A 21,952-nucleotide genomic window follows, 5' to 3' on the forward strand; every position below is an offset into this window, starting at 1 on the left:
AGGAAGAAGGAACATCTGCATCATCAGTGTTTTCAATGATTAGATCTTTCATATCCTGTAAACAACAGTGCTCATGAAAACTCAAAGCCTTAATCTCTACAGCATTATCACAGATATTAGATAAACACACATTCTCATTGTCAGTAGTTGTACTTTGCTCAGTAATATTCTTCTGATTATAGAATCTTTTCAATGTTAATTTGTGGATATATTTGTGGAGATCAATTATAGTATCGAACAATCTAAAGTCACTACAGGGAGCAAATTTCAAGCCCTTACCGAGAACTGATAACTCATTCTGATTAAGGACAGTATCAGAAATGTTAATAATTCCAGTATGTTCAATTAAAAGTTCTTCTTTCTCTTCTGAAGGTTTTTTATGTTTCCTTTTTTGGCCCCTCCTTGTGCGTCTGTAGTGACCCTGTTTTTTGACCCGAAGAAGGTTCTAGATTCATATTCAGCCTCCTTTTGATAATTCTGATTAGATGACGCATTTGTACAAATGATGATGATTTTCTTAAACAGTCCAAAGATCTGATGGAGCGTTTTGAGGCCAGGGGTTACTTGAGTAAGGACTTAAATAGAGCATTTTTAGAAGTTCAGGATATGGACAGAACTGTTCTGCTAGATAGAACTCATAAAAAATCTAATACGCACTCTCATTCCCCTTTCTTTGTTATTCAACTTAATAATCAAGCTAACCAAATAAGGGAGATAGTTAAAAAGCATTGGGGAGTGTTAGCTGCAGATCCAATTTTACATTCCATTTATGAAGAAGGGCCCAAATTGGTCTTTAGAAGAGCTAAGACTATCGCTAATCATGTTTCCACTAGTTTGTTCTCCACAGCAAAGGCTCCCTTAAAGAATTTACCTAAGGGTAGCTTCATCTGTTCAAAATGTAAAGTATGCAAACATATGGAGAGCACTTCTGAATTTTCTTCGAATAAGACAGGTAAAAAAATATCACATAAATTCCTTTATTAATTGTGATATCATATATGTGGTGTATTTATTAAAATGCGGTTGTGGTAAACAATATATAGGAAGGACGATTAGATGTTTAAACGTACGCATACTTGAAGATCTAAGTTTGATCACTAAAAAAGATTTCGATCACCCTATGTCCCAACATTTCAGCAATTGTAGTATGGGCAATGTGAAGAATATGTCATTTTTGGGCATAGAACATGTACCATGTCCAATTAGGGGAGGCAACAGACTAAATATCCTTAATAGAAGAGAATTATATTGGATTTTTACTCTACAAACCCGTATCCCACATGGTCTAAATTCAGACTGGGATATAGGGCCTCTTCTTTTTGATACATAAATGTGCTTCTTTACAAGGTCTTACCTGTTACGTAATACAGCAAAAATACAAGTTGTCCAAAAGTGTTATATTTATTAATTATTAATGTTTGCATTTTTTGATGCATTAAATAACTACTTATCTTTAAAAAGAGCTTTAAATGTTTCAAATGTTTAATAAGCTTGACAAGCTTCACCATTGGTATTATAATCTCAATTCATCTTCTTTCTGTGTACTGGGTTTGAGAATGATTATATTTGTGTTATGAAATAGGTCCTGTTTATATTTACATGTGACCTTATTTTATTCTATAAGTATATATTTGATGTTATACCAAACCCTTACAAGCACTTTACCATTCGTAATTACGATATATGTATACCTAATGTCTAAGGATGTTATTCAATTATTTTTAATTGTTTTTTAATTCAAGTCTTTTTCTTATACTTTGATTTTAATGTTTGTGTATGTCCTTAGTTGTAATTAGTCTGTAGTGTTACTGTTTAGTATGAATAAAGTTTTGTCTTTGTGTATCTTTATCGTGACGCATGGGGATCCTATTGCCTAGCGACATGAGGCATTGGGACGTTTTGTCCCGCGTCGATTGACGCGCTGACGTCATGCACTGTTTCCATCAGATGGACTTGGAGGGGTGTCTTTCGGCATTACAGTGTACCTTAGCCAGCGCTATGTGCACTGGTGGTTGGACACGTATGCTGCGCCCCTCATGTCCCTTGCGCATGGCTGTCACGCGTTGGTATTGGCTATGCACTCGTGCCGCGTCCACCGGCGTGCTGACGTCACGGGTTCCGTGTCATGTGACGCACCCGGAAGTGATGGTGATTGGTCCCTATGGCACCGCAATCTTGTATAAATCACACTCCTGATGGTATTTGTGCATTCACCTTGATAAAGGGCTATTCATATTCCGAAAAGCGTTGGTGTGTTTTGTTCGTTATTTTTGATCCATTAAATTAGCTTTATTTTTATGGGAACGCATCCTTGTTGTTATTTGCTGATTCGTCAGCACTGGAAATAGTGCTCTGTTTTTTTCTTCTTCTTCCTCTAAACTGTAATTAAAAGCAATGAGGTGATTGTTTTCATAATCATTTCATTAATTCAGGTGAAGATTTGAATGATTACCAAATAATAATTTATATGGCAGATATACTAGCAGAAAGTACATTTGTTCTCAATGAGAATACTTCTGTTTCACAAAAGATTCCATAAAGTTTACATTTAATTAATTTGTTAATTTTCTGTAAACTTCAGAGAGTTACAATTATTACAGTACATTAATGATCATTTTTCAGTCAAATTCAAGCTAAGATGTTTTTTCCTTCAACAGGGTTAGAAAGCCCTGCTTAGCTTTTGTGAATGATAACAAAAAACATTACAAATTCATATTGTAACAAAAAGCTATTTGTGCTGAAGTGTGATAAGCAGTTGAATTATGCAGTTTATTATTCCCAATATATTTAAATAATATAGTTTTGGCAGACTGTTAAGAATGTACACAACTCAAAACATGCTGTACATAGCACAGTCATTAAGAAGAAGTCAAATATTATCTGTAATTATAAAGTGGAAGAAATCTCTCACTTTCACACTAAAGTGCTCACAATCCTTTGTCACATTAAGTTATTTCTGTAGGGTTAAACCATTTCTCCTCTATTATACATTGTGCAAAGTATTGCACACACATGACCTCTTAGCAATATCCTATCCAATCCAAAATCGTGACCTCTACGCGTTTCGCACCACGTGCTTCGTCAGGAGTCCTTTATTAAATGTTTTACAGCCAGCAGCACCCTAAAATGTATAACTTGGAAAATGTTTGAAGAATTCAGATTGTTTTCTTCTTTAGTGTGCCACATATTCCAGTAAGTAAAGATTGCTTTGCCAAGCAGATACAAACAAAATGAAAAGTGCAGTGAAGTTTTTAATAACACTTACAACTGAAAAAGGCAACGTAGTCAGCAGGATTTGAACCAGCGCGGGATAATTCCAATGGATTTGTAGTCCATCGCCTTAACCACTCGGCCATGACTACATAGCTGGTAGCACTGAATTCAGTCACACAGACGGCTCTTGAGAGGATATGGGTAACACACACTAATGATTGATGACCAATATGAACCAAATAACCTTGAGAACATTTTCATAAAGAGAACTACATGACTTGTTTGTAGATATTGTTTAAACAACATTATCTTTGTAAAATGTTGCTGCTATTGGGTTTTTGAACAATGACGAGAAATACTTTTTGTTAACCACATTCAATGTACAGTATGAAACAGATCTGAGGCAGAAAAAAAAGAAAAGGGGTTCATAGGAGTAAAGGGAAAATAATCTAACTTGGATGTCAGAGATTAAAAGAGCAGATTTGGAGGACAATTGGGGCAAGAAGAACATATAGCATTACAGGCATGTGCTCAAGTGGCGCAATAGGTTAGCGCGCGGTACTTATATGGCAGTATGTGCTAAGCTATGCCGAGGTTGTGCGTTCAAGCCTCACCTGGAGCATATCATTATTTGTTTCATCAAGCAATAGCATTGTTTGAATGTATACAATGTTAAATAAAAGGCCTATGGATGTAAATTGCTAAATGTAATCTTTTACATAAAAAACAACATTTCCTCATTTTCCTATTTGGCTTACATTGTAGCGAATGTAAAGCAGTCAAATACAATAGGTGTCTCAATGTGGGCAAGAAGATATTGGTAATTGATGATGTATGATTTAAAAAAAAAAAAATTAGAGCTGTCCAAGCATATTCTTCCTTTTTTCAAACCAAAATACACCAGAGGAGACAATGCTACTCATTATTTGGGTCTAGAGGATAAATAAATTTCCAGATTTATATATCCTAAAAAGGCAATCTTTAATGAGCATCCTGTCTATCTGTACTAAGTAAGGGTCAGCCTATCCCCCCTTCTTACCCCAACTATTCACCTCTCACATTCATATCTTGCTCACCATATATAATCCACTTCTCACATCTCTCATAATCTGTAGTTATTACATTTCCTCCACCTACCTAATGAGAATGATTAATAAACAAATCTGAACTCAATACAAAACCCCATTAAGAGTTAAAATTCACCCTAGCAAAGCCACATTCTACCTTTCAAAAAGCCAGAAATATTTTTTCAAATACAATTTGCATCTGAATGGCGGTGGTGGAACAAAAGCTTTCTACATTTTGTTTTTAAATCCAAATAAGTATAAATCCCTCTTAAGAGTTAATCCTCACTGTAGCACAACCCCATGCTATTTCACCAGAGTCTTCAATTTAATAAATTATCTTATTGCTATAGGCGAGTGGATCTTGTATGTGGGAGAAACAAAGAGTGCTGAAAGAAGTTTTGCATGTACGACCATCTATTCTTTCAGTTTTACGTGCTTTATGCTTTATGCTTTATGCTTTATGCTTTATCAGAGTGGGCAATCATAAATGACAACATAGAAGAGGAATAAAGAATCTTCTTTTTTTTGCCAATTACATAGCAAGCTAAAGGATAACATGCTAAAACAACATTGAATATTTGAGTAACACACAGTGAAAGTAAATATGAAGGAACAAGGCTTGATGTTAATATTAAAGATATTTTAAATGCCTTAAGCATAGAATAAAATATTCCAACACATTTGAACTTTGCAACTCACTCAAAAAATCATGTTTTTTTATCAATTTTGACATACAAAGGGTGGAGGGATACCAACATTGATCTTTCAAATCCATCGCCTTAACCACTCGGCCATGACTACATAGCTGACAACTCTGATTTCTGTCACACAGTTGGCTCTTGAACGGATTTGGGTAACACTCACTTATGAATGATGACCAATATGAACTAACTGACCTTGAGATCATTTTCATAAAGAGAAATACATGACTTGTTTGTACACATTGTTTAAACAACATTATCTTTGTAAAATGTTGCTGCTATTGGGTTCTTGAACAATGACGAGAAATACTTTTTGTTAACCACATTCAATGTACAGTATGAAACAGATCTAAGGCAGAAAAAAAAGATAAGGGGTTAAAAGGAGTAAAGGGAAAAAGATCTAACTTGGATGTCAGCGATTAGAAGAGCAGAGTCATAGTGCAATTAGGGCAAGAAGAACAAGGGCAGAGCAGTTTCCACCAAAAAGTTATAATTTTTTATTATTATTAAGAATTAACAAGTGTCTGGTCTTTTACACAAAACCCCCTTAATTATAGTGTAGGGACAAAGGAACATGTGGTTTTCGTACTTCTTGCTAAACTTTAATTAAAAGCAATGAAGGGATTGTTTTCATAATCATTTCATTAATTCAGGTGAAGATTTGAATGATTAACAATAATAATTTATATGGCAGATATACTAGCAGGAAGTACATTTGTTCTTAATGAGAATCATGCAGTTTCACAAAAGATTCCATAAAGTTTACATTTAATTAATTTGTTAATTTTCTGTAAACTTCAGGGAGTTACAAATATTACAGTACATGAATTACCATTTTCAGTAAAAGTCAAGCTAAGTTGTTTTTTTCTTCAACAGGTTTAGAAAGCCCTGGTTAGCTTTTGTGAATGATAACAATAAAACATTACAAATGCTTTTTCATAACAAAAAGCTATTTGTGCTGAAGTGTGATAAGCAGTTGAACTATAACATTGATTATTCCCATTATATTTAAACAATATAGTTTTGGCAGACTGTAAAGAATGTACACATCCCAATACATTCAGTACTTAGCACAGTCATTATGAAGAAGTCAAATATTATCTGTAAATATAAAGTGGAAGAATTCCCTCACTCTCACACTAAAGTGCTCATTATCCTCTGTCACCTTAAGTTTTTTCTGTAGGGGTAAATCGTTTCTCCTCTATTTTATGTTGTGCAAAGTATTGCACACAAATGACCTCTTAGCACTGTGTTGCAGCATAGAGATACTTATCAATAGAAGACAATGCATTTATTGAAATGGAGTCCTTTATTAAATATTTTACAGCCTAAAATCTATAACTTGGGAAATGTTTGAAGAATTCAGAGTGTTTTCTTCTTTAGTGTGCCACATATTCCAGTAAGTAAAGATTGCTTTGCCAAGCAGATACAAACAAAATGAAAAGTGCAGTGAAGTTTTTAATAACACTTAACCACTGAAAAAGTCAACGTAGACAGCTGGATTTGAACCTGCGCGGGGAAACCCCAATGGATTTCTAGTCCATCGCCTTAACCACTCGGCCATGACTACATAGATGGTAGCACTGAATTCAGTCACACAGATGGCTTTTGAGTGGATATGGGTAACACTCACTTTTGAATGATGACCAATATGAACCAAATAACCTTGAGAATATTTTCATAAAGAGAAATACATGACTTGTTTGTACACATTGTTTAAACAACATTATCTTTGTAAAATGTTGCTGCTATTGGGTTTTTGAACAATGACGAGAAATACTTTTTGTTAACCACATTCAATGTACAGTATGAAACAGATCTGAGCCAGAAAAAAAAGAAAAGGGGTTAAAAGGAGTCAAGGGAAAATGATCTAACTTGGATGTCAGAGATTTAAAGAGCAGATTTGGAGGACAATTGGGGCAAGAAGAACATAGATCATTACAGGCACGTGTTCCAGTGGCGCAGTTGGTTAGCGCACTGTAATTATATGGCAGTATGTGCTAAGCTATGCTGAGGTTGTGAGTTCAAGCCTCACCTGGAGCATATCCTTTTTTGTTTCATCAACATTAAAATATTGAAGAAACCTCAATGGATTTCTAGCGATTTTCACTCAAATAAACCCCATTTTATTCCACTATCTTGTTTTGCCTATTGAATGATCCCTGAAAGGTATAAAAGGTGTTAAAAGTGCTGGGCTACCGTGACATTTGGCTAGACAATAAGATATTAGTGGCAAACAAACAATAATAAGCCCTCTAAAAAGCGCTGACCTACACAAAAATAAAATAGTGATAACTATGATAACAAATTAAGGTGAATAACCATAAAGTGATCAAAAATTAATTAAAAGATAAAAGCAGCCTAAGGAACAAAAAATCAACAGACTATTCCAAATCTGTATAAACCAAATAAACATACAAATAAATTGTCCCAGGCGCTGTGAATAAAGTCCAATGAACCCAAATACCGTGAACCAATTGGGCAGTCTTTAGTATAGGCTTCCTATGCCAGATAGGTGATCTTGATAGTTGTTGGACAGGCAGGGGTGTAGTCTGATATGATGTGCTGATGTCTCTGAAATCATAGAAAAAAACAGCAGGGCACGCACATAGCGTGGTATGTTTTTTCAAATACCCCCCTGCCTAGAACCCTGAAATCCTACTTACAGGATGGGGGCTCTCAGGTACAGTTGAGAGAATCTGTGCCTCACGTCTCTGTCCCTCAGAACGTCTCACGGATCCACGTGGTCTGGTCTGTAGGGGTCCCCTCACTCAGCGATAATGGTAGTAGGGATGGTTTACTCCAACGCTCCCACAGATGAATGCGTGTAGGGGGGGGGGGGTTGAGACGGGGAAGATACGGAAATATACTAGTGTGATAACGTACAAGGTATTTATTGACATAAAACAACAATAAAATCACACTTACAATGTGGAAAGTTGGCGAGCTCCGCTCACAATGCCGTCCGCAGCCTGTGTAGCTCCTAATGCTGCCAAGGGGAAGGTCGCCACGCGCTGCACTCGATTCCGGAAATCAGAGTGACGTCAGCAGTGGGGCAGACCGGAACTCTCCTCACACCAGGAACTACGGGTGCCTGGGCAGCTCAATTCACTAGGCTCCTCCTCCCTACGCGTTTCGTGACAAGTTGTCACTTCCTCAGGGGATAATGGAGCCTAGTGGATAGGCTATTTATGCTAATCTTAAGTGGAGAGTCCTCCTACAAGTGGGATGGACTGGGCGTGAATAGCTATGCATTACATTCAACTGCGATCATGATAAAAGCAGACTGGGATCAATGTTACAACATACCTTATCAACTAGGACCCTTTCATAGCATATAAATTAAAAACAGCCTAAAATTCTAGTGAATTGATAGATAAATAGGGCATAATACATCTTACATGGTCAACTATTAAAGAATCATCTTGATGTTTAAAAGACTCCTATAGTATATACGAATATTTTTAAAATTACATACCATTTAAAAATACACTTATACGATAATACATTTATATTCTATAAAAATGCATATAAATCTAGATATATATATATTAAAAATGTCAGAAGCAATTATAAAAACAACTGTACAAAACTAGTGCACTGATATCAAATGAACATTAAAAGCCTGTTAATCACTCAGGCAAAATGAAATGATCAGAGCCATAACACATTCACTGATCTTTTAAAAAAAGGCTGCCAGGTCGAAATCGATATTTAGGCCGAGGGGGGACAGTGTCTTAAGTACATAGATCCAATAACTTTCCCTTTTAGATACTAAATTAAGTCTGTCTCCCCCCCGCCAACTGCTTTTAGGGTTATCGATTCCTACACATATCAGACCCTCTGGGTTCTGGCCATGATGTGTTTTAAAATGATTTGAGACGCTATGAGTCTCGAGGCCCCTCTTAATATTATAGACGTGTTCAGCGCACCGTCTTTTGAGGGGTCTCCCAGTGCGGCCTACATATTGCAGGCCGCATGGACATTCTAATAAGTAAACACAGAAGTTGGTCCTGCAATTGATAAAGGTTTTAATATCAAAGCTTACCCCTGTTACTGTAGATTGAAAGTTTTTGGTCTTTTTACTATGCTTGCAGCCAATGCAGTTGGTACAAGTGTAATACCCCTTTAGATCATTTAACCAAGACACATGGCGATCTCTAAGGCCATCAATGGGACATCTGGGAGAAAGGGAAGATTTCAAATTTCTGGCCCTTCTATAAACAATTTTTGGTTTATTGGGGAGAATGGATTTCAGGATAGGGTCTTTATGGAGAATGCCCCAATGTTTGTTAAAGGTCTTGGATATAACAGGGGCCAGACCGCTATATTGAGTGATGAAAAATGGAAACTGATCTTGAGTCTTTGATTTAGGGATTTTTCAATTGATCAGTGAATGTGTTATGGCTCTGATCATTTCATTTTGCCTGAGTGATTAACAGGCTTTTAATGTTCATTTGATATCAGTGCACTAGTTTTGTACAGTTGTTTTTATAATTGCTTCTGACATTTTTATAATTGCATCTGACATTTTTAATATATATCTAGATTTATATGCATTTTTATAGAATATAAATGTATTATCGTATAAGTGTATTTTTAAATGGTATGTAATTTTAAAAATATTCGTATATACTATAGGAGTCTTTTAAACATCAAGATGATTCTTTAATAGTTGACCATGTAAGATGTATTATGCCCTATTTATCTATCAATTCACTAGAATTTTAGGCTGTTTTTAATTTATATGCTATGAAAGGGTCCTAGTTGATAAGGTATGTTGTAACATTGATCCCAGTCTGCTTTTATCATGATCGCAGTTGAATGTAATGCATAGCTATTCACGCCCAGTCCATCCCACTTGTAGGAGGACTCTCCACTTAAGATTAGCATAAATAGCCTATCCACTAGGCTCCATTATCCCCTGAGGAAGTGACAACTTGTCACGAAACGCGTAGGGAGGAGGAGCCTAGTGAATTGAGCTGCCCAGGCACCCGTAGTTCCTGGTGTGAGGAGAGTTCCGGTCTGCCCCACTGCTGACGTCACTCTGATTTCCGGAATCGAGTGCAGCGCGTGGCGACCTTCCCCTTGGCAGCATTAGGAGCTACACAGGCTGCGGACGGCATTGTGAGCGGAGCTCGCCAACTTTCCACATTGTAAGTGTGATTTTATTGTTGTTTTATGTCAATAAATACCTTGTACGTTATCACACTAGTATATTTCCGTATCTTCCCCGTCTCAACCCCCCCCCCCCTACACGCATTCATCTGTGGGAGCGTTGGAGTAAACCATCCCTACTACCATTATCGCTGAGTGAGGGGACCCCTACAGACCAGACCACGTGGATCCGTGAGACGTTCTGAGGGACAGAGACGTGAGGCACAGATTCTCTCAACTGTACCTGAGAGCCCCCATCCTGTAAGTAGGATTTCAGGGTTCTAGGCAGGGGGGTATTTGAAAAAACATACCACGCTATGTGCGTGCCCTGCTGTTTTTTTCTATGATTTCAGAGACATCAGCACATCATATCAGACTACACCCTTGCCTGTCCAACAACTATCAAGATCACCTATCTGGCATAGGAAGCCTATACTAAAGACTGCCCAATTGGTTCACGGTATTTGGGTTCATTGGACTTTATTCACAGCGCCTGGGACAATTTATTTGTATGTTTAATAAGATATTAGTACTGGAATACATTGTATATTTGCATAACTTAGATTTATACAGGCAGCAATATTATTTCAAAGGAAAATATCATCTTTCTATCTATCTGTACAGTTTGCACAGGTAAAAAAGCCCTTATTTTTACTAGCTTTCATTACTCCCCAGAGAAACCCAAGATCATTTTTACAAAAGCAGCAAATTTAAAAACACGTCTAGCTCCTAGTTGCCCTCTTGACAATACTAAAGTAATGAAAGCTAGTAAAAATAAGGGCTTTTTTACATGTGCGAACTGTACAGCTTGTACTTTCAGCAACAACATGAAAACATTTAAATCTAATGTAACAGATAAAATTTACAATATAAAAACATTTATCAACTGCCACTCCACCTTTGTGATTTATTTATTGCAGTGCCCGTGTGGCTTACAATACGTGGGCAGGACTGGCAGGTGCTATCAAAGAAGAATATATGAGCACATCTATAATATTAGACGAGGTTTAGCCACACACAGTGTTTCGCACCATTTCAGCGTGCATCATAACAAAAGTCCTGTTGGGCTGAAATGTCAGGCAATAGAAAGCACACAAGCGCATTGGAGAGGGGGAGATCAGCTACAACAGATCAGTAGGCGTGAAGCCTACTGGATCTACGAGCTGAAAACCCTGTCCCCAAATGGACTAAACATAGACTTTGACCTAGGTGTCTTTCTTAAATAACAGTTTTATATACATTCATAAGAACATCAAGGGTTTTAACTTATAAGTATTTATTTAAAGTTTTTATTAACCTTGAAGTTTGAGAGTGTCTATTACTTATTTTAAATATTTTAAAAATTTAAAATTTATTTTTTATTTTTTAATGGTCCATACACCTAATATGCATTTTTAACAATTTGGATTTTTTAATAGTTATTAATAATTTAATAAAGTATTTTTAATATTCGTTTTAGTTATAAGACACCCTTAACTGCATCTTAGATTTTAAAAGTATGTAGTTTCCGGTGCAAGCTTTTTAACATGAATGGAGGATAAGTAACTATCTGGAGTTATTTATACTAATTTCACACTTTGTATGTTAGGATAATATGCATGATCAGTTTTATGTATGTAGGATTTTTGTTAAATGTTGTGTAAATGTTGTTTATGTATGTTAGGCTGCCATAGTTTAGCACAGCCATGATTGACAGGTTAATCAACCAATTATAATAGCCCAAGATGAATGTGTAAAGACAATTTATTTCCACCAATTGGGTTTCACCTGCCACTACAAAAGGCAACCATGGACTGTGCTAATTAGCCCCTGAAGAAGTGCGCATGCGCACGAAACGCGTTGGGTGTTCTAGAGATCATTTGGATAGAGAGCAGCAAAGGAGTAGATCACAGCATCCATTTACAGCTCTTGCGAATGGTGTAGACGTGCAGACAGGAGTAAGCGGCGGCGAGTAGCTCCACCTAGCGAGTGACGTCACTTCTGACGAAAAATCTCGCGAGGTTTGGCCTGCAGGGACGCCGAGCCCGAGAGTAACCGGAGGAAGCGACGGCGGCCATTACAGCAGCACCACGCGCCCAGGAGAAGCTGAAAAAGAACTGCATATCTCACATACCGCTTGAACCTTTCTGGATTGCTGTAAGTAGGATTCCAGTTTTACACACTGGATCCTAGACCTGCTCCATAGATCTATCCGTTTTTAGTTATTGTCTAAATAAATCTCTGTTTTATTGTCAGCCTCTCTGTCAGTGTTGTTAGTCATGTATGTCTTGTATGTATGAGTTATATGTTTTTAGATTGCAGTGTCACGCTATGATCTTTCTCTTTATCTCCCTTGCATAATACCACGTGTGCTGTTGTGGAGTTTGCAGTCCTTCTACCGGATCAGCGTTTTGGACACTGCAGTACATCTTTGGACTCATTTCAGTTTTGGACATTAAGGCGCCGGTCTGTATTGCTAATTCTGCAGCCTTTATTACATTCTTCTGCCACAAAACATTTTTGGTGCATGGGGCACAGGGAGTTAAAGTGGCTTGCTTTTTATGTACTATATTTGGGGGTTGTCTTTGGGGGTTTATTCATCCAATTATTATGATTAACTGCCTTTTGAAATGACACTGCTCTTAACTATTTCAGCCACCCCCCCCCAGAGTTGTTAATCCCTCCCTAGCCAAGCGTCAATCGGCTGAGTCACCCTAGCTAGCCTACAGTACCATCCCCCTCTCTCCACTGGGTCGTTGATCTGCTGCATATTGGCATTGTGTTCTTAATCCGCCCATAGCCGAGCTACAAACACTCAGCACGCCTGCTTCTAATCACACCATCCCCCTCCCCCAAGCCTTAGAGGCCTGTTGTTTGAACGGTTATGCTTTGAAAAGTCCCCTCTCGAATTTGAAATGTAAATCTGATGTGCAAAGCACTGTGAGAATTGAGTGTTGTACACTGAGACAGTATTTCATCAGGGTGTGAAAATATTTGTCAGTCACTATGGTTTACAGTCACATGTTTTTAATACAATACAGTACATTCTTTAATATCTTTAAAATAAAAATATATAAATCCTTTATATACTGTAAGTACATACTGTATAATGTAAAATAACCCGTTCTGTGGGTCTGAGCGGGTTGAAATTTACCTGGTCCTCATGCGGGAGGACCCTTGCCATAGTGGCAAAATATCAGCCTTCCAAGACCCCCAGGTACAAAAAGACAGTTTAAAAGCACATTCCCAAAGTGGCTTTTTTTCTGCCATGCAAGTCAATGGCAGAAACCTGAACTTTAACATCACCCTGACTCCGTTCTGTTGCCACGAGTGGGTCGCAATTTGCCATGCAATCCTGCCGCAACTAGGACTACATGGTGCCCGAATCTGAGCGCTCTAGCTCGAACCGAACCGGAGTTGTGGGTTCCAGATTTCTGCTCATTCTGACTTAGCCGGTTCAAAGCTTTCTCCGCCCGCCATTGCGCTCAATGGTAGGACCCTCCTTGCCGGCGTGACCCTTTCTCATCGCCATTACTGCTGGGACCCTGTTGGGGTCAAGTGAGGGGGTTCCTAACATCTAGGGGCCAAATAAATTTTATTTCTAGGTGCCCTAAAACAAAAGTTCCCATGCCAATTGACCTAGTTCCTACGCCAATTGCGCGACCAGGCAGTAAAAAAACACAGTGCAGCAAGCCTCTACAGTACATTTGTTACACTGGCAAAGGAGCAAATGGAAACTATGTGAGGCAATTCAACATGGTTTTTTATTGGTGGAGTCAGTACAAAAACATTTATTTACAATATTGAAACATTTATAAAGTGCACAGCAATTCTAACCATCAACAAAACAAAAAAAATTTGGTGCATGGGGCAAAGGGAGTTAAAGTGCCATTTTAAGTAACATCTCCTTTATTAAAGAAACCCAGTACTGTATACAGTACAGTGGGATGGTGTGCAACACTGTCAGTCAGACCTGCACCAGTTCAGTCCTAGAGGGCAGCAAACAGGGCAGGTTTTCAGGGCAACATTGAAAACCGTGCCTGTTTGCGGCCCTCAGGGACTGGAGTTGTGCATGTCCTGTGAAAAAAAACACACAACAACATCTCCTTTGTTTAAGTACAGCAGGTACTGTAGGGCAAATCATGTACAGTACAATACAGTTCAGCACAACAGTGTGGTCTCACTGACAGTCCTCCACATTGTCCATCCATGGCCGATTCCTTGCATGGCGCAAAACGCCATTAATGCAGTCTCTAACGCCTTTCATTACAGGATCTGTAACTGTATAAAAGCACGGCAATTCTTCCACAATGTTTTTCCTTAAATTGGCAGGAAGGGCCTTTTTTAGGCGATTCCCATCGTAGTTCACTTTGAACACCCACTCGCAGTACAACGTGTAGGGAACATGGTGCTTAAAAATGATCAAGGCATACTTGTGGGGTACACCAGCACTCATCACCCTATAATTCTCCCTAAGCGCTACTGTCAGATCGCGCAGGGTGATGTCGGGCACTGTTTCGATGCGAGCGAGTGTAGGTCTTTTGGGAACGGGTGTGCTTGAGGCGACGGGCCACTGTAGGATTTCAGGGAGGAAGCTTTCCTCCGGTCGTGGTCGCCGTGTTGTCTCCTGGCGTGGTCTTGACGGGGTTGTCATGTCCTCCTCAACGGCATACATGTACACTACATCTTGTGGTGGAGGGGGGGCGCTTGGTGATGGAAGGGGGTCGAAGGTCCCATTCATCACATCCATGTCACCCTCCTGCTCCGGCGTCGGGGAATCAGGGGCATTAGCACCGAGCAAATAATGTATGCCCGCAATGTAAGCCTCTATCTTCTCCATCCGTTGATCCATCCGTTGCTCCATTTGTAGCATCCGTTGATCCATCCCTTGCTCCATTTGTAGCATCCGTTGCTCCACATTTAGCATGGTCTCCAGAAGCAAATCTATCTTTGCCAGCACAATAGAATTCCCGGGGAGATCCACACTTATCCCATTCAGCATCCGGTCCAACGAGCTGCTTCTTGTGCATGGCGTCTGGACATCTGGGGGGATGGGTGCAACGGAGGATGAGATGGGGGTTCCATGGAGAGAAGCGGCATCAACGGAGAGTGGAGGAGGTGACCTGTGGATACCCGGTAGAGGAGAAGCGGCAGCGTTGTCGAAGTGGGATGGAGAAGGTGACCTTTGGATTTCCGGGCGAGAAGCAGAGTCATCTAAGCGCAAAGGAGACAGTGACCCGTGGATTTCAGAGGCGGCAGCGTCGTCAGATGGAACCGGAGAAGATGGGGGTGGAGAAGACGGGATGAAGATTTCCGGGACAGCTAAAGCAGAGTCGTCGAAGCATATGGGAAGTGGTCTGCGGGTCCGATGGGTTGGCTGCCATTCGTTTTGCGTAGAGAGCGTATTACTGTATATCTTCTTCACATAATGAGGCTTACGCCTAAGAAAACCCTTAGCCTTTGGGGTCAGCAGAAGGTTTTCTTTATTGGCCTTAGCCTGTTGCTTTGCCCTTGGCGTGGAAACGGCTCCTGCCTTTCGCTTTTTCAGCATGACAGGCACGGCAGAGGTGAGTGGGTTCTTGGGTCCATAGAACCGGGGATGCTCCATGGAAGCAGGTGGCACAATGCAGTACAGTATCTGGACAAGGGCAAGTTCAGATAAAGATCCTGGAGTGGTGGCCTATGCAAAGTGTGTGACCTTTTATGCATGGCGGCCAGGTACAGGTGTTGAAAGTGGGCATGTGAGTCATTACCGTATAAATACACCATACATTTTGTGGATTGACTGCACATAGAATACACATCGACTAAACATCGAATATACATTCTTGTGTTTGTATTTCTTTCCTCTCGCAGCAATGCCTGTTAAAAAGATTTCAAAGGATCTCAGCATGCGAATTAAGGAGATGTACAGGAGCGGACACCGAATTGCTGCTATCCAACGCTGGTTAGCTACTTCTGACCTCGTTGTGCCATTAACCACCGTGAGCTATCATGCACAAGGAAAAAACAGAGACCGGAAAAAGGCACCAAGGGTAACAAACGCGTAAGTATATTTATAAAACTTAACAACAAAAAAAATATAGAAAACTGTACTGTACATCTACAGTACAGTTCTGTATCTACTGTAATACTGTTGTTATTTATGTTGATTTATATTACAACATACTGTACAGTAGTTTGTCTATTTATATTTATAGTACAGCAGTATACATTTTTTGTATATTTCAATTAATCTTACAACGGTATATACTGAATAGGATGTACTGTATATTTATATTTATATTATAACAGAATATTTATTTGGTATATTTATATTTATAGTACAACAGTATACAGTACTGTATATATTTTGTCTATTTATATTTAATGTACTGTATATTACACATTACATTTATATACATTTTATATTGCTGCATATTAATAAAACAATATAATTTCTTTACATTGTAGGGAGACAACTCTTCTGGTGGACAAAATAAGTGAGGAGAATGATGAGAGGAGTGCATTAAGGGTTAAAAACACTCTGCAGGAAAAGCACAATCTGACTGTATCCGAGAGGAGCATAAAGAAGATGAGACGCAGCATTGGATGGAAATATGGACGTGTGAGGTTAGTACTGGACAGTACAGGAGGTAAAAGTGTTGTTTCGCAAACTGTACTGCACTGTGCCGCAAATTTTTTTTATTTCTTGTCATTACAGAGCGTACCCCATGATACGGGACGCAAACAAAATCAAGAGAGTGCTCCAGGCCCAGGCATGGATACACAGCGGGGAGACTTTCCAGGATTGCATCTTCACTGATGAGTCTACTGTGTCGCTGGAGAGAATTGCACGATTTGCGTTCCACAAAAAAGGCCGCTTATCTTTGAAGCTCGGCCAAAACACCCTGTGAAGCTGCATGTGTTGGGTGCCGTCTCTAGGCGTGGACCGGGATGCATTGTCATCTTTGAAGGTAAAATGTATCAAATATAATGTCGCCTAATGCACTGTACAGTACTTGACTAGTTTTGCCTTACCGTATGCACTGTACTGTACTATTGTGCAGTTTTTTGAGCACTTTTCTTTTCTTGCTATAGGAATCATGAATAAAGCTTACTTCCAAGACAACATTGTGCCCGAGATAGTGCAATACATCACACGCGACTTCACCAATGGTCACCGCTTCTACCAGAACAACGATCCCAAGCACACTGCGTCAACGGCGCATATCCTTGAGCGCGGCATCAACTGCGTGAAGACGCCAGCGGAGTAAGTGCAGTAGACCGTGTCCCATTTTTGTTCCCCACTGTTTTTAGCTCTTAAACCAATTGTCCTTTCTTTCCAATGACAGGTCGCCAGACTTCAATCCGATCGAAATGGTCTGGCATCAGCTGAAGGACCATATCCGGAAAGTGGTGAAACCCTCCAAAAAGAACGAGTTGTTGAAAGGCATACTGAGTTTTTGGAACGATGTACTCACCGTGGAACGCTGCAATAAATATATAGACCATATCGCAACTGTGTTGCCCATTGTCATCGCGCGTAATGGGCAAGCATCAGGAAAGTAGTACTGTGCTGTAGTATTGTAAGTACAGTATGTTACAGGTAAGTATGGCAAAGATTTTTTCTTTCCAGATAGTAAGAGTACTAGTACTGTATACTGTACAGTAGTTAGTTTTTTCTTTACAGAGAGAGCAGCATCAGCCATCAGGTTACAGTACATAGAATTTAACAGTAGTCAGAGTATACATCACTGTAGTTTCAGTACAGTATACAGTACACTGGTTTGACAGTACTACAGTAACTGCCTACTACAGTAACTGCCCCATTTTTTTTCTTTCCAGACAAAGCTGCACCAGCCACCAACAGTAGTTCTGCCATAATACAGTACAGTAACTGCACACATTTTTTGTTTTCTTGTCGTTCCAGGAAAAACGGTGGCTTTGGGGGATGGGGGCGTTGTGTCCAGTCAAATCTGCTTGTACAGTCAAATGTACAGTATATAAACAGCAGCAATGATGTACACAAAACCTCTCCTCTCTCAATGAACTACTGTACTGCAGACAGAATGAGGAAAAGATAAAGACTAAAGAAAAATTAATTTTACTATACAGTATATACAGTACAGTATATTATACAGTACTGTACATTACAGTACTGTACTGTATATACTGTAGTATTAACTAATATTCTTATAAATGTGCATTACTCATGTTTCCCCTTGTTTCACAAAGGTTTTCCAAATGGTTATCCAATTTCAAGCTGCCAAAATAACTTAATAAAGACTGCATTACTGTATGTATTATTCCTGATTATTTTTAAAATAAAATAAATATTTATTCACTTTCCTGCGAATCATAATCATTTACAGCCACCCCTAAAGTGCACCAATGAATTATTTTATTTATTTATTTATAAAATATTTTACCAGGATTTATATCAGGATTTATATATTTTTTTTTTAAAGATATTAAAGAATGTACTGTATTGTATTAAAAACATGTGACTGTAAACCATACAGTAGTGACTGACAAATATTTTCACACCCTGATGAAATACTGTCTCAGTGTACAACACTCAATTCTCACAGTGCTTTGCACATCAGATTTATATTTCAAATTCGAGAGGGGACTTTTCAAAGCATTACCGTTCAAACAACAGGCCTCTAAGGCTTGGGGGAGGGGATGGTGTGATTAGAAGCAGGCGTGCTGAGTGTTTGTAGCTCGCCTATGGGCGGATTAAGAACACAATGACAAAATGCAGCAGATCAACGACCCAGTGGAGAGAGGGGGATGGTACTGTAGGCTAGCTAGGGTGACTCAGCCGATTGACGCTTGGCTAGGGAGGGATTAAAAACTCTGGAGGTGTGTGGCTAAAATAGTTAAGAGCAGTGTCATTTTCAAAAGGCAGTTAATCATAATAATTGGATGAATAAACCCCCAAAGACAACCCCCAAATATAGTACATAAAAAGCAAGCCACTTTAACTCCCTGTGCCCCATGCACCAAAAATGTTTTGTGGCAGAAGAATGTAATAAAGGCTGCAGAATGTATTATTGTGTGTTGATGTTTTGAATTGCTGTGCACTTTTAATGTTTCAATATTGTAAATAAATGTTTTTGTACTGACTCCACCAATAAAAGACCATGTTGAATTGCCTCACATTGTTTCCATTTGCTCCTTTGCCAGTGTAACAAATGTACTGTAGAGGCTTGCTGCACTGTGTTTTTTTACTGCCTGGTCGCGCAATTGGCGTAGGAACTACGACAATTGGCGTGGGAACTAGGTCAATTGGCGTGGGAACTTTTGTTTTAGGGCACCTAGAAATAAAATTTATTTGGCCCCTAGATGTTAGGAACCCCCTCACTTGACCCCAACAGGGTCCCAGCAGTAATGGCGATGAGAAAGGGTCACGCCGGTGAGGAGGGTCCTACCATTGAGCGCAATGGCGGGCGGAGAAAGCTTTGAACCGGCTAAGTCAGAATGAGCAGAAACCTGGAACCCACAACTCCGGTTCGGTTCGAGCTAGAGGGCTCAGATTCGGGCACCATGTAGTCCTAGTTGCGGCAGGATTGCATGGCAAATTGCGACCCACTCGTGGCAACAGAACGGAGTCAGGGTGATGTTAAAGTTCAGGTTTCTGCCATTGACTTGCATGGCAGAAAAAAAGCCACTTTGGGAATGTGCTTTTAAACTGTCTTTTTGTACCTCCGGTTCCGGGGGTCTTGGAAGGCTGATATTTTGCCACTATGGCAAGGGTCCTCCCGCATGGGGACCAGTTAAATTTCAACCCGCTCAGACCCACAGAACGGGTTATTTTACATTATACAGTACACTGGCGACACACTTTATTCGAGCTCGGCTAGTCCCACGAATTCGGGTATACCCGGGTGTATTGAGGTTTGTGACTGTTTTCTGCCCGAGTGCATTGAGGTATTTTCCATGCAGGGATTGAAGCATTTTATTCCCGCTGGCTGCAATACTGCACAGTATATATATATATACTGCATTACAATTCATGAATTTATGCCATCTGGTAGACACGCGAAGCATTGCAGCCTATTAAATCCTAATCATTATCATTTAACAGATCAGCCGCCCGTCAGCCAGGCATGAACCCAGGCTGGGAAGGCAAACGCAACGGGGCTTGTCAGAGGTGAGGAGCGGCGCATTCCAGGTATCTGCCAGGTACATACTGGGTATTTGCTCGAATAAAGTGTGTCGGTGCAGTATGTACTTACAGTATATAAAGGATTTATATATTTTTATTTTAAAGATATTAAAGAATGTGCTGTATTGTATTAAAAACATGTGACTGTAAACCATAGTGACTGACAAATATTTTCACACCCTGATGAAATACTGTCACAGTGCTTTGCACATCAGATTTACATTTCAAATTCGAGAGGGGACTTTTCAAAGCATTACAGTACCGTTCAAACAACAGGCCTCTAAGGGTTGGGGGAGGGGATGGTGTGATTAGAAGCAGGCGTGCTGAGTGTTTGTAGCTCGCCTATGGGCGGATTAAGAACACAATGACAAAATGCAGCAGATCAACGACCCAGTGGAGAGAGGGGGATGGTACTGTAGGCTAGCTAGGGTGACTCAGCCGATTGACGCTTGGCTAGGGAGGGATTAAAAACTCTGGAGGTGTGTGGCTAAAATAGTTAAGAGCAGTGTCATTTCAAAAGGCAGTTAATCATAATAATTGGATGAATAAACCCCCAAAGACAACCCCCAAATATAGAACATAAAAAGCAAGCCACTTTAACTCCCTGTGCCCCATGCACCAAAAATGTTTTGTGGCAGAAGAATGTAATAAAGGCTGCAGAATGTATTATTGTGTGTTGATGTTTTGAATTGCTGTACACTTTTAATGTTTCAATATTGTAAATAAATGTTTTTGTACTGACTCCACCAATAAAAGACCATGTTGAATTGCCTCACATTGTTTCCATTTGCTCCTTTGCCAGTGTAACAAATGTACTGTAGAGGCTTGCTGCACTGTGTTTTTTTTACTGCCTGGTCGCGCAATTGGCTTAGGAACTACGGCAATTGGCGTGGGAACTAGGTCAATTGGCGTGGGAACTTTTGTTTTAGGGCACCTAGAAATAAAATTTATTTGGCCCCTAGATGTTAGGAACCCCCTCACTTGACCCCAACAGGGTCCCAGCAGTAATGGTGGCGAGAAAGGGTCACGCCGGCGAGGAGGGTCCTACCATTGAGCGCAATGGCAGGCGGAGAAAGCTTTGAACCGGCTAAGTCAGAATGAGCAGAAACCTGGAATACACAACTCCGGTTCGAGCTAGAGGGCTCAGATTCGGGCACCATGTAGTCCTAGTTGTGGCAGGATTGCATGGCAAATTGCGACCCTCTCGTGGCAACAGAACGGAGTCAGGGTGATGTTAAAGTTCAGGTTTCTGCCATTGACTTGCATGGCAGAAAAAAAGCCACTTTGGGAATGTGCTTTTAAACTGTCTTTTTGTACCTCCGGTTCCGGGGGTCTTGGAAGGCTGATATTTTGCCACTATGGCAAGGGTCCTCCCACATGAGGACCAGGTAAATTTCAACCCGCTCAGACCCACAGAACGGGTTATTTTACATTATATTCGCGCAATTGGCGTGGGAACTACTTAGGGCCGCGGTCAAGTTCACGGGCAATTGGCGTGGGAACTTCTGTTCTAGGGCACCTAGGAATAAAATTCTTTTTGCCCATAGATGTTAGGCACTGTATACCACTGTACAGTATACTGTGGAAGACAAATAATGAAACGAAACTGAATATGTAGAATAAATGCATAGTTTTATTTAATCAGGGTTTATTACACAGTATACTGTACGGCCGGAAAACAT

The 21,952-nt window shown here is 39.8% G+C and overlaps 2 non-coding genes across 2 annotated transcripts; both read right to left on the reverse strand.

Annotated features, from left to right (window-relative positions):
• Positions 1-3,280: 3,280 nt before the first annotated feature.
• Positions 3,281-3,362, reverse strand: TRNAC-ACA (transfer RNA cysteine (anticodon ACA)). Its single transcript has one exon. It is a non-coding gene; the product is annotated as a tRNA-Cys (tRNA).
• A 3,107-nt stretch (positions 3,363-6,469) lies between these two features.
• TRNAS-AGA (transfer RNA serine (anticodon AGA)) lies at positions 6,470-6,551 on the reverse strand. The gene has a single exon. It is a non-coding gene; the product is annotated as a tRNA-Ser (tRNA).
• Between the last annotated feature and the right edge of the window lie 15,401 nt (positions 6,552-21,952).

This window comes from Ascaphus truei, chromosome 15 (genome assembly GCF_040206685.1).
Source record: "Ascaphus truei isolate aAscTru1 chromosome 15, aAscTru1.hap1, whole genome shotgun sequence".
Taxonomy (NCBI): Eukaryota; Metazoa; Chordata; class Amphibia; order Anura; family Ascaphidae; genus Ascaphus; species Ascaphus truei.